Source organism: Ailuropoda melanoleuca, chromosome 15 (genome assembly GCF_002007445.2).
Source record: "Ailuropoda melanoleuca isolate Jingjing chromosome 15, ASM200744v2, whole genome shotgun sequence".
NCBI lineage: Eukaryota > Metazoa > Chordata > Mammalia > Carnivora > Ursidae > Ailuropoda > Ailuropoda melanoleuca.
The window spans coordinates 62150071-62162910 of record NC_048232.1 but is presented as its reverse complement, the minus strand read 5'-3'; the positions used below and the strand labels follow the sequence as shown (position 1 = coordinate 62162910).

The 12840-nt window shown below is 40.4% G+C and overlaps 1 protein-coding gene across 1 annotated transcript in view; it reads left to right on the top strand.

The window, feature by feature from the left end:
• DCN (decorin) overlaps positions 1 to 12840 on the top strand; it is a 70109-nt gene that overhangs the window by 36132 nt on the left and 21137 nt on the right. The window lies entirely within an intron of this gene.

Here is a 12840-nt window from a genome sequence, read left to right as displayed (position 1 = left end):
ATATATATATATGTCAAAAATTTAGTAAAGTTTTTCTTGTTTAATTTTTAGAAGGAATCAAACAAAAAAAAGTATCCATCTTCTGTAGCACATAGGGTGTTAGATCCTTTGACACTAAAGTCAGTCTTCAAATTCTGTCTAGCTCTGTGTTAATCCCCATTATTATTGGTAAGGCCTTATTTGAATATGTAAATTCAATACAGGCTATGTAAAATTTTTGCTAATGTCATCATTTTGAAAAAAAATAAATTTACAAATACATTCAAAATTACCATTGTATAAAAGTGTAATTGTAAATCTTCTCCAAACCCCACTTTCTGAAGAGAGCAGACATTGTGTTCTAGACAATAATAGCACATCTTTTCAAGTTCTCAGATATTTGTTTTACTCTTGTTTTTTGACATTTGTGTATTATAACTTACATTATCTATAATCAGTGCTAAGCTCATTAAGCGCAAAGCTGACTTTTTTTATGATTGGTCTAGAAAGCTGGTATTTTCCGTTACTAAGATACTAAATCAGTTTTAAAACATCATGTGTATAATCAGGCTGCTCACCTGAATATTTCTATAATTACTAGATGTATTAGAAATATTCCTTGCATTTAGTTAAACTTTCAAATTTAGAATTTTTTTCTTCAGAATTTATAAAGACCTAGCAAAGCAGACCATTCAGCAAGCCTAGGGAATGGGCTGATTTACAAAAAGGAGAGATATACCAAAAACTACATTTATGCTATTAACATCTAATAAACAAACATGTGAGGATAGTTTTTTTGTCTACAACGTTGGATGTTTTATGTTTGAAAATACGGATAACCAAATCCAAACTTTTTTTTTTAAGATTTTATTTATTTATTTGAGAGAGAGAGAGCACGTGCCCACACAAGTGCGCACATGGGAGGGGAGGGTTATAGAGGGAGGGGAAGGGGCAAGCAGACTCCTCGCAGAGTGCGGAGCCCAACTTGGGGCTCCATCTCAAGAGCCTGAGATCATGACCTGAGCTGAAAATCAAGAGTCAGCTTCTCAACCGCCTGAGCCACCCAGGCGCCCCCAAATCCAAACTGGTTTAAACCATAAAGGAAAACCCAAACAGTTCTGCTATTAGATGAACCTTTGGGTGCAGTTTCATCAGAGTTCCAGCCGAGTTTCTCTGCAGTTCTTTCAACTTTCCCTTCCTTCATTGCATTTTCAAGCTGGCCTTCCTTATGGTTGAAATAGGAATCTCCCTCATTATTTACCACTCAGATCACAAAAGCATATCAACATAAAACTTCCAGAAGTCATGAAATTCTCTCTAGTTATTACATAGTGACTTCATAGCCCTATAGAGTAAATGAGTAAAGGGTATTGTTATTCCCATTTTGTAGACAAGTAGACTGAAGTTAGGAGAAATTAAGTAACTTTCCTGTAGTCAAATACCTGGTAAATACATGGCAACCAAACTTTCTCTTTTAATCTTCGTGCAAGTCAGGATCTGGCAGAAAAGAGAATTTACCTCTGAGAATTCAAATGAAGATAATTTAATGAAGGGACTATTACAGAGTGTATGCAGCAAACAAGGGATGGTGAGGCACCGAGAGATGACAATGGTGGAAAGCCATTGTCACCCAGATGGCTATGTGGTCAGGGGAAGAATTGAGTTTCTGGATCCAAGTGAGAGGACAGCTTTGGAGGATTTCTATGCCTGGGGGCTATGTTCCTGGAAGGAGGCTACATCTGCCAGGGGTTAGGTAGTGAAGCAAGATATGTCCCCTTCTCTCCTTCTACGTCAGATCCTCCCACCAATGAAAGATAAAGGGAAGACATACATTAAGAAAGCTAGAGAGAGGAAGATTCTTCTTGGGGCAGGACAGAGACAGAAGAAAAATGGATCTGGTCAGGGCACTTGGAGAATAACTAATGAGCCCAGGCACTATAATTATATCTGTAGGATTATTAAACAAATTTCACCAGCCACAGATAAACATGACGTTCATACCCTACATCATCCCAGACACCTTTTCTGAAACCCAATTATTTTGGACTTTTCTGCATTGAACAGAGGTGCTAACAAATAAAACAATATCTGATGAGACTTGGGTCAAATGATTAACTGAATCCGGTTTTCCATTAGAAAAAATTAGTTACTTTTATAATGGTTTGACTGAAGCAGAGTTTACTTATTTAAAGAAATGGTTAGTGTTAAAAATCAAAGAGTAAACAGAAAACTTACACTGCCAATATTAATGGGCAGTCAATTATGTACTATACACAAATTTGGCAGAAAATAAAAATAATATGTGGATAATCGTAAGAATCAGAGCAGAGAGCTCTAAGCTCTTGTAGTCAAAGTCATATTCTCCTTTATCACAGTGACCGCCTGAAATACCCAGTGCTCTGTGTGAGTTATTTAATCTGTGCTAGACTTCCATGAAGTGATCATATTCGTGGTATTTATTCACAGCCTGACATCAGGCAATAAATGAGTTGGAGAGGCTATTTATTGATTCAGCATACTTCATTCATTCATTCATTCAATAAACTAGCACTGAATATATTGGAAATATGAGACAAGTCTTGGTAGAAAGATAACAACAGCCGCAGGTATTTATTTCTGGAGATTATTCAGTGCATACAAAGCTTCTGTGCTAGGCTCTTTATCACAAAAATCCCATGAGAATGTACTGTTCCTATTTCACAGATGATGAAATTCAGACATAGTACATGCAGAGTCAGAATTATGACTCTGATGTGTGCTGATCGAGTTAGGGTCAGCCTTTGCTTTCGCCATAGTTTACAACTATACAAAGCAAAGCATGTCAAGGCCAAAGGTGGTAGTCTGAAACACTGAGAAGGGAATCTGTTCATGCTTCTTCGCAGTTCCTCTGCATTGTGGTAATACGTCCGCGTCCTGAGATGCAGGCGCCATAAACATAATTACTGTCATTTATTCAATACTATGTCTTACAGGGTCTCATTCAATACTTACAATAGCCCTGTGGACTATGTATGGTTATTCAGTATCTTTTTAACAGATGAGCAAATGAAACCTCAGAGAAGTCAAGTAGTTTTCCCATGGACCACAGCTTGTAAATAAGAAAGGCGAACTTTCCATCCGTTCGATATGTTCCTTTCTAATACCTTAGGAAAGAACGTATTTGTGTCCAACAATTAGGACTCACTGATCATCCATAGGGTCTTTCATCTTCTTTGCCATATGGTGCAGGGCTGTAAAATAATGGGTCATCCCACCATTGTGATTTGTTACCCTTCAAAAAAAATAAATTTGTTCATAAAAAAAAGATGAAGCTACAACACTGTTCAACTTTAAAATGTCCCATATCAGCACTGCCTAATATGGTACCCATCAGCATATCCAGGCAGGAGCACTGGAACTGTGATGGAACTGAAGAACCAGATTTTAAATTTTATTTAATTTTAATGAATTTAAAGTTAATAGCCATACTTCACTGAGTGACATCATATTGGATGTGATGTTCTAAATACTCCCAATGAGTTTATTTTTTTTAAAGATTTTTTTTATTTGACACAGAGAGAGAGAGAGAGAGAGAGAGAGAGCATGAGCAGGGGGGAGGGGCAGAGGGAGAGGAACAAGCAGGCTCCCCACTGACCAGGGAGCCCAACTCTGGACTCGATCCTGGGACCCTGGGCTGAAGGGAGACCCTTAACTGACTGAGCCACCCAGGCACCCCTCCCAGTGAGTTTAACTATGATTTTTATGGTGTGGAGTGTTATTTCTATTCATGCAAAAATATTTACTAGGCCTGCGTCTAACTAAGGATATAAGCATGAATAAGATGCCATTCTTGACTTTAAGGTGATCATAGTTTAACAGAGACACAATCATTAACCGAATAATGAAATACAGAGAGATAAATTTATCATTGGAAATACAGGCATACCTTATTTTACTGTGCTTTGCTTTCTTGCACTTTGCAGATGTTGTGTTTTTTAAAAATGGAAGGTTTGAGGCAACCCTGCATTGAGCCAGTGTATCAAAACCATTGTTCCAACAAAGTTCCCCCGCTTTGTGTCTCTGTCACATTTTGGTAATTCTTGCACTATTTCAAGCTTTTTTCATTATTATTGTATTTGTTACGGTGATCTGTTATCAGCGATTATGACCCACTGGAAGCTCAGATGATAGTTACCCTTTTTTAGCAATGAAGCATTTTTAATTAAGATACATACATTTTTTAGACAATGCTACTGAACACTTAATAGACAACAGTATAGTGTACATATAACGTTTCTATGCACTAGAGAACTAAAAAATTCATTTGACTCACTTTATCAGGATATTCGCTGGATTGCAGTTGTCTGGAACTGAGCCCACAGTATCTCCAAAGTATGCTCCTATATGCAAGTTACAGGAGTGGCTCATAGGAGGGGTGATCAGCTCTGCCAAGGGTAGCGAAATGAGCACAGAGGAACTTGAAAGACTTCACTGAGGAAGTAATTTTGGGGGTAGGTTTTGATGAATGTGTAAGAGTTGAACAGGAGCGTTTGGAAGAAGGGGCTAAAGGTAAGAGAGTAACTTCAAAGACCCAGGGGTATGCCTGGGCACATCTTCTCTCATAGGCTGACATAAAAGAAGGGCTTCCTAGACTTCCTTACCTTCTTCTGAAACAGATGCAGGAGTCTACATGTACCTATGATACACACAGGGCTAGAGAGGATATCAGAGGAAGCCTCTCTTTGCCCTTTTTCCACAGTCTTGCTGGCCCGCAAAACATTGATCTCCCAGAATGGTCAATAGGAGGGAGGAAACGGCTGTATTTTTCTTCTCTCTTGCATCTCCCAAGGGATCCCACTCTCATTACTACAGGGAAAAGGTAGTTTCCCTTGGTGTACAAGGTCCATGGCGTCACTACATATTTTCTTCAGAGCTCGACCTTGAATGCTACCCTCTCTTCTCTAGTCCTTCCTCCCGCATGTGGTAGCCTTCTTGTTGAAGGAGAAAAGCTGGTGGTTACCCTGCTGCTTAACTTACAACCGGGTGAGGAATGGGTCAAGGTAAGGAACAGAGAAGACCATTTGGACTTTGATATGCAAAACGGATCTTCCAACACACCTTTGCAGCAGTATATAGCTGCTGCTGACTTTGTCAGGACTCGGAACGAGGCCAGACCCTTCGGCAGCCCCCTCTTAAGTAGCAACGCAACTTCTTTCTTCTACATGTTTCCTTTGAAATAAAGATAGATATGGCTCATTTCCTTGACTTTAACAGTTGCTATTTGCATAACTTAGCAACGTTACTTAACCTTTCGGTGGCTTATTTCCTTACCTCTGAAATGGGAATACTATTAGTCCCTACCTTACCAGTTGCTGTGTAAACGAAGTGGGTTAACGTAGCGTGTAACTCTTAGACCAGAGGCCCGCACGTGGAAAGGGCTCACATACGTTGGCTGCCAGGTCACATGGTTTGGGCTGCAATCATCTTAAGAGCAATTCATTCTCAGGTCTAAGATGCAGGCTGAATTATGCATTTCCAACAAACTCCCAGGAAGGCTGCTGCTTCTTGGTCCATACTTTGAGGAACAAAACAGGAGAGTTCTCTCATCTCATATGGGGCCATGGCTGACTCTTGTCCCCCCCCCTCCCCCACGCCAGGCTGGCTCTGGTGAGAAACCCCCGCTGAGTTAGTTTCCTAGGGCTGCCCTACCACACGACCTCAAACGGAGTGGCTTGAAATGTCAGAAATTTACCCTCTCATAATTCAGGAATCTAGAAGTTCAAATTCAAGGTGTTGGCTGGGTCATGCTCCCTGGGAGGCCTCTAGGGGAGACCTTTCCTTGCTTCTCCCAGCTTTGGAGTGGCTCCAGATGTTCCTTTGTGGCAGCAAAACTCAAATCTCTGCCATCATCTCCACAAGGCCTTCTTCTCCTGTGTGTCTGTGTCTCTTCTCTTCTTGTAAGGACACCAGTCCTATTGGATTAGGCCCCACCCCAGTTCAGTGTGACCTCATCTTAACTTGATTGCATCTTCAAAGACCCTATTTCCAAATAAGGTCACTCACACTCACAAGTACTAGAGATTAGACCTTGAACATATCTGGGAGGGGGGGAAGGGGCACATTTCAACCATTAACACTCACTTTCTTTTTATCTTTATAAAATACTTATTTTTTGTTCTTATTTTTGTTATCAATTGTGTTTGATTGTATATGGATTCCATAAGAGGTTGGAAAGTGTAAATTTGCCTCTGACCCTTTGAGGTTGGGTAAGCACCCTTCATGCACTCATACTAGTGTTAAGTCATCTCACTATATTCAAGCCACCCAGGTTTTCCAGCATGCAGTATTTATGTTCTTTTTAATGCATTCTTCCTCAATGACCTTGATCTGGCAATGAAAACTACTGTATCATTCTCATCACATAAATCAGGCATAAAATGGATCTCTGCTTTCCTTCTGGTTCACTCATTTTACTAAATCATCATCAGTATCCCTCTTTTCTTTTTTCTCTTCCTCCCACCCCATAACACTGTTCTAGGAAATCCTTCCTTTCTGCAGTTCTATCACAGGTTCAGATGATGCAGGATCCCATTGCTTTATCATCCATACAAACAAAGGAACACCTAGTCCCTCAAGTAAACTAGAAATGTTATGTACACCAGTTTCCCATTCATCCAGAATTCCTGCCAGGCCTTCTGGAAAACTGTCTGGAAAACACACACAGCTCTTGACCAGACTGCATCGCCCATCAGACTCTGTTCTCCCACGGCAGAGCTGTGGATTATGGGCCGCTGAGTCCACATCACCGCCGTTCCATTCTTCACTTTGCTGCTCATTTTGTTTTCCCACACTGATTGCTACAGAATTTCTTCAGCGGATCCGCTTATATCTCCCAGCACACCATCTGTCACGGTTACTTGGAGTCACAGGTCTGTGACAGATTGCCAATTTCACACGACAGAGCAGAACAGTGGAAAACGAAGAAGAATCGAGAGAGGAAAAACACTACACTTAATGGAATCAAATACACACAAAAACATCATGGAGTGTAAAACACCTTTCTCATGAATTTAAATAATTTTGAAGTAAGAGACAGTCCCTGCGTTCCCCTCAGCGTGAGGTAACTGGAGAAGGCCTGGGTAAGACCCCTCCTGACTGCATGACTCGCAGCAATGTGCCAGCCCTCGGGGATCTGGACACTTTCTCCCCAGGCCATTGATTTCAATACGGACAGTGAGGGCTAAGTGACTGCTTGCACGTCCCCATGAACAAGCATAGGAACACAAATCAGCTTTAAAGTATCCCTAAAATATCAAAATAATCCAACCCTCCTGCCCAGGCCTGTTATGTTTTCTGGCAAGGATGACTTTGTCTATTCAACATGTGTCTCAGAGCCCCACTGTGTGCCTGACACAGTCCTGGTGGCCGAGGAGGAGCAAGGAAGGAGGTCTCACCACCCGGTAGCGGCCGTCGCGTGGTGCGGGGCAGGACGAATGAGGCACGTGCGGGCAGGACGCGCTATTTTATGTAAGATGGTCAGAGAAAGGCCTTCAGATGCAGTGACAGGTGAGCAGAGATGTGGATGGCAGAAGGAAGAAAGCCAAAAGAAAAAAAAAGAGCTTTAAATTGGAAGGTTGCATAGCAGGTTCTAGTAACAGCAGGGAAGTCCAATGTGACCAGAGGAAAGGGAGAAAGGAGAAGCAAAGTGAGAGAGGGAACAGGAGCCCACACCCTCTAGGGCTTGTAGGCAGTTTTAGACCACCATTCATCTGAGCAAGACAGGAAGCTACTGAAAGGTTCTCGGCAGAACGATGACTTGATTCCACTGTCTCTGAAGGGCTGTGCTCCGACTGCACCAACCACAGAGGTATGAGAAGGGACACGGGAAGGAATTTAGGGTGCTGTTGCAATAATCAGGTGCGAGGTGATGCTGGTTAGTAACAGCCTGTGACCTGGAGAGTAGCCCAGAAGTCGCTGAGAAGGGTCCCACCAACGAAGGGTCTTACAGACACAGAGGACAAGGAGGGCTGAGAAACCAAATGGGGAGAGAGAAAGAATAGAGACAGAAATGATTCCAACACTTTTGGCCTGAGCCCCTGAGAGGATGAAGTCACGATTGCCTAAGATGGGAAAGACTGTGAGGACGTTGAGGTGGAGGGGAGGGAATCAGTTGTTTTTGGATCTGTTCGTTTTGAGATTCCTATTCAGTTTCTACATGGGGTATCAAGGCGGCTTTGGGTTTAGGAGTCTGGAGCTCAGGGGAGAGGACGGGCTGTAGACATGAATTCGGGAGGTGCCAGAATATAGATTGTCCTTCATCAGTGCAGAAATGACTCGACTTTATCCAAACTAAGCAATCGCTCTGTACATGTTAGCAACACATTTTACAGGGCCAATTCTGGCCTCTTGCAATGTTCCTGTGGTTTCTAAGATAAATAAACATATTATATGTTTCCCTCTGGATGCCTTTGCTAAGATCATGTCAGCATTTCCAAAACAGTCCTTGCTTAAACAACACCAAGAAAGAAAAACCTCTTGAGGAGAAAGGATTTTATTGTTTTTGAAAAGATTCCTGTGTTTTCTCTTATGAGTTTAAAATTGTATAAAAAACAGTTTCGTTTCTGTTTCCCTCAAGAGCTCATATTAACAAAAGTGCAGCTTGGTGCCTGTCTTGAATGTGGGCTGAGAACTTGCTGGTGGTTTGACAGTTATGAATAAACAGTGCTATACCATAAAGCAAGCATATTCCCGAGTCTACGGAAGGTCTCAGTGGGCCTCAGGCACCGTATCAACACATTTAACTAGAAAACCATGGAAACATGTATAAATTCCACAGCTAAGGTGATTATTTTATAGAATGCTAGTATAGACAATCCTATAATAACATATTGATTACTAGTTTATCAGGAATCTACATGGTCATTTGATGTGGGATTGATTTATGATAAATATAAAATATTTCTCTTGAAATAATTTATCTTTTTCCGTCTTTTCACAAAACCAGTTACTATATGTGTGTGGGGTGGGAGGATGTATCCTCTTGCAATGTCATCATGCTCATAAGAGAAAAAAATTTTAATTACTACGATCATTCATTTATTCCTTTAATTCACGCATTTATTGAGGACATTTATTAGGACATATCCTAATATGATAGGAACTATGATCAGTCTGGAGAAAATAAAAACAAAAAATGTACACATTTTTTCCCTGTAATAAATAACTGTGGGTTGTGAAAGTGAGACATTCTTTAAATAAACTTTAAAAATCAATACAAAGATGATATCTGAGAAGATTTTGAGAGGAAATGAAAGCCAAGACTATTGTGCACCCCTTCGTGATTAAAAATTATAATGTGAAACAAATTTCCTGTGGCTGTCATTCATTTCAAAAGAAGATAAAACAAAACATCTGGAACACTGCAAGAAATGCCAGGCCACCTACAAATCACAGAGCTGTGGCTGAGGTCTAGGCAATGATAAATAAAGCTTATAAGACCAGATGTTTCTGGATGCTGTATTTTGATTAAGATCCTTCTCATACCGTCTGGGTTGATAGATGGATTTTTTTCCTAGAGTATTTCTTCCCAGCTTTGGCAACTCTCACTGATAGATATAGTTGCGATCTCTTTACATAAGATGAGTGACAATAGAGCTAGAAATTTTCCTAGAGGCAATGTCAGGACAGAAAACTCTAATGACTCGTGAACAGGTGGTATGGTTTAGCCCAGGTTTGCCAGTTGCTGTCACATTTACAAAGCCTACATTTTCTCCAGATACTGGTGTCCACTTTTAAACTGTCTGAGACAGAATGCCTCAAGCCTTAGTTGGCAAAAGTTGGAAATCAGGTAAAAATGTGAAAGGTCTTTTTCGTGGGTTGCTAGGACTTTCTACTTTGGTTCTTTCTGACTCTTGCAGATAGCACACTGATTCAGTGTCTTTTTTGACTTTTGGTTCTTGGGTTTTGTTTTCATAGGAGAAAAATGTTTAGTTTATTTTTTTTCTAGTTTTAATCACATACAATTGACATAGAACCTTATATACATTTCAGGTGTACAACATAATGATTTGGTGTTCACAAAATATATATATGTAGCAAACTGATTACCTCAATGAGTTTGGTTAACCTCCAACAGTTTATAGCCATTCTCTGGGTTTTCCTTTGTTACTATAATAGTAACAATAGCGATGCTACTTTGTATTGATCCAGCAGCTTTTGGTTGACAAGTGTGTTCACTGGTATAATCTCATTGTTTCACAACCAACAGCTTAATTGGTTTGTATAATGATAAGAAAGGAGATGAGGGGGGAAAAAGAAAGAAAAAAGAGACAAGGAATAAGTAATTTAAAAGGGTTTTGATAGACCGATGAGATAAACACAGGCCTGCTCTATGAGCGAGGGGCAGAGGAGCTGAGCTGCTAACAGAGTTGGGGAAGAAAAATGTCACTTTCCTGCTCCATATTCTTCCTGGTATTGCCTCTACTTTTTTACTCCATACTTCTTCATTCCCCCGTTTAGCCATTCCATCCCTGCCATGGACTGAATGTTTGTGACACCCCAAAATTCCTATGTTGAAACCCTACCCCCTAGTGTGATGGTTTTAGGAGGTGGGATTTGGGGAAGGTAATTAGCATTAGGGGAGTTCAGGAGGGTAGACACGGTGAATGGGATTAGTGGCTTGATCAGTCTCAGAAGATTTTGCTTTGCTCTGCTCTCTGCCATGTAAGAACACAAGAAGTCCGCTGTCAGCTCCCCAGGAGAGGGCCCTCAGTACAACCTGACCATACAGGCACACTGATCTTGTGCTTTCTGCCTCCAGAACTGTGAGAAATAAATTTCTGCTTTGGAGAAGCCATGCAGTCTGTGCTGTTTTGTTATAGGAGTCTAAGCTGACAGAGATTATTTCCACCATATGTGGACGTTCACAACCTCACTACACCAAAGGGTCAGAACAGAACCATTCTAGTTCAGAGGTGGAGATGCCCAAAGGCTGTGAGGCTCATGAGATCCAGGCCTCAGAGCTGAGGGAGGATGTGGCTGGAGGTACAAGCAGCCTGTGTGGAAGCCTGAACTGTTGCTTCAGAATCTGATCCCACTGCTGAGGCAATGAAGAGCAACCATAAAGAGCAAAAGCCTCAAGCAGCCTAAGTGTCCACGCACTGATGAATGGATACGGAAGAGGTGGTAGATAGCTACAGCGAATATTACTCAGCCGTGAAGAAGAATGAAATCTTGCCATTTGCAATGATGTGGGTGGAGTTAGAGAGCATTACGCTAAGTGAACCAACAGTCAAAGACAAATACCCTATGATCTCACTTATCGGTGGAATTGNGCCGTGAAGAAGAATGAAATCTTGCCATTTGCAATGATGTGGGTGGAGTTAGAGAGCATTACGCTAAGTGAAGCAAGCAGTCAAAGACAAATACCCTATGATCGCACTTATCGGTGGAATTTAAGAAACAAAACAAACAAGCACAGGGGAAAAAAGAGAGGGAGGCAAACCAAGAACCAGACTATGGAGAACAAACTGATGGTCACCACAGAGAAAGGGGTGGGGGGATGGGTGAAACAGGTGATGGGGATGAAGGAGGCACTTGTGATGAGCACCGGATGGTGTATGGAAGTGTTGAATCACTATATTGTGCATCTGAGATTAATATTACACTGTATGTTAACTAACAGGAATTTAAATAAAAACCTAAAAAAAAAAGAGTAAAAGCCTGTGGTCAAATTGACTGGGATAGTCTTTATTTTTGTGATTACAAGCTGTGTGACATTAAGCATAGCAGTTTATCACTTTGAGCTTAAAATGGGGAATTATAATAAAGGTGCCTACCACATAAATTACTTAGGACAATTAACTGAGATACTGTACGTAAATAATGAAAGAGAATGCTCTCACCCCAAAATCAGGAAAAAGCAAGAATGACTAATCTTTCCACTTCTCTGAAACATTACACAAAAAATCCTAGTTAGCACACTAGATAAGAAAAAATAAGTGAAAAGCATGATGATTAGAAAGATGTGAAACTATCTTCATTTCAAGACAACATGAACATGTCCATAGAAAATTCTAAGACGCCAATAAAAAGGTACCTACTTGCATTAATAAGTGCATTTAGCAAGATCGCAGAATGGAAGGTTACTGTAGAGGAATTAGATGTGCTTTTATTTACTAGAAGCCAAAAAAACTGTAAAATATTTTTTTTTAAATTCTGTTTACCTTAAAATCATACAATACGTTTTGAAAACTTGTGAATAAACTTAACAGGAGATATGTAAGACATATGCATAAAAAACTATAAAATATTTCTAACAGAAATTAAAGACCTTGACAATGGAGATACATTCTATGTTCATCACTTGAAGATTCAATATTGTTAAGATAATTGATGAATAGATTCATCACAATCTCAATTTTAATTTTATAAAGCTTTATCTAGATATCAATAAGCTGATTCTAAAGCTTACATGGAAATGCAAACAACCTAATAGATACAAAACTTTTCTCTTAAAGAAAAAAAAAAAACTGAGAGCTTCAATTTTTGAAATGTTCCATGAAGCTACAGTAAGGTTAAAAGACAAATAGACAGGGGCACCTGGGTGGCACAGCGGTTAAGCATCTGCCTTCGGCTCAGGGCGTGATCNNGCTTTATCTAGATATCAATAAGCTGATTCTAAAGCTTACATGGAAATGCAAACAACCTAATAGATACAAAACTTTTCTCTTAAAGAAAAAAAAAACTGAGAGCTTCAATTTTTGAAATGTTCATTGAAGCTACAGTAAGGTTAAAAGACAAATAGACAGGGGCACCTGGGTGGCACAGCGATTAAGCATCTGCCTTCGGCTCAGGGTGTGATCCCGGCGTTATGGGATCAAG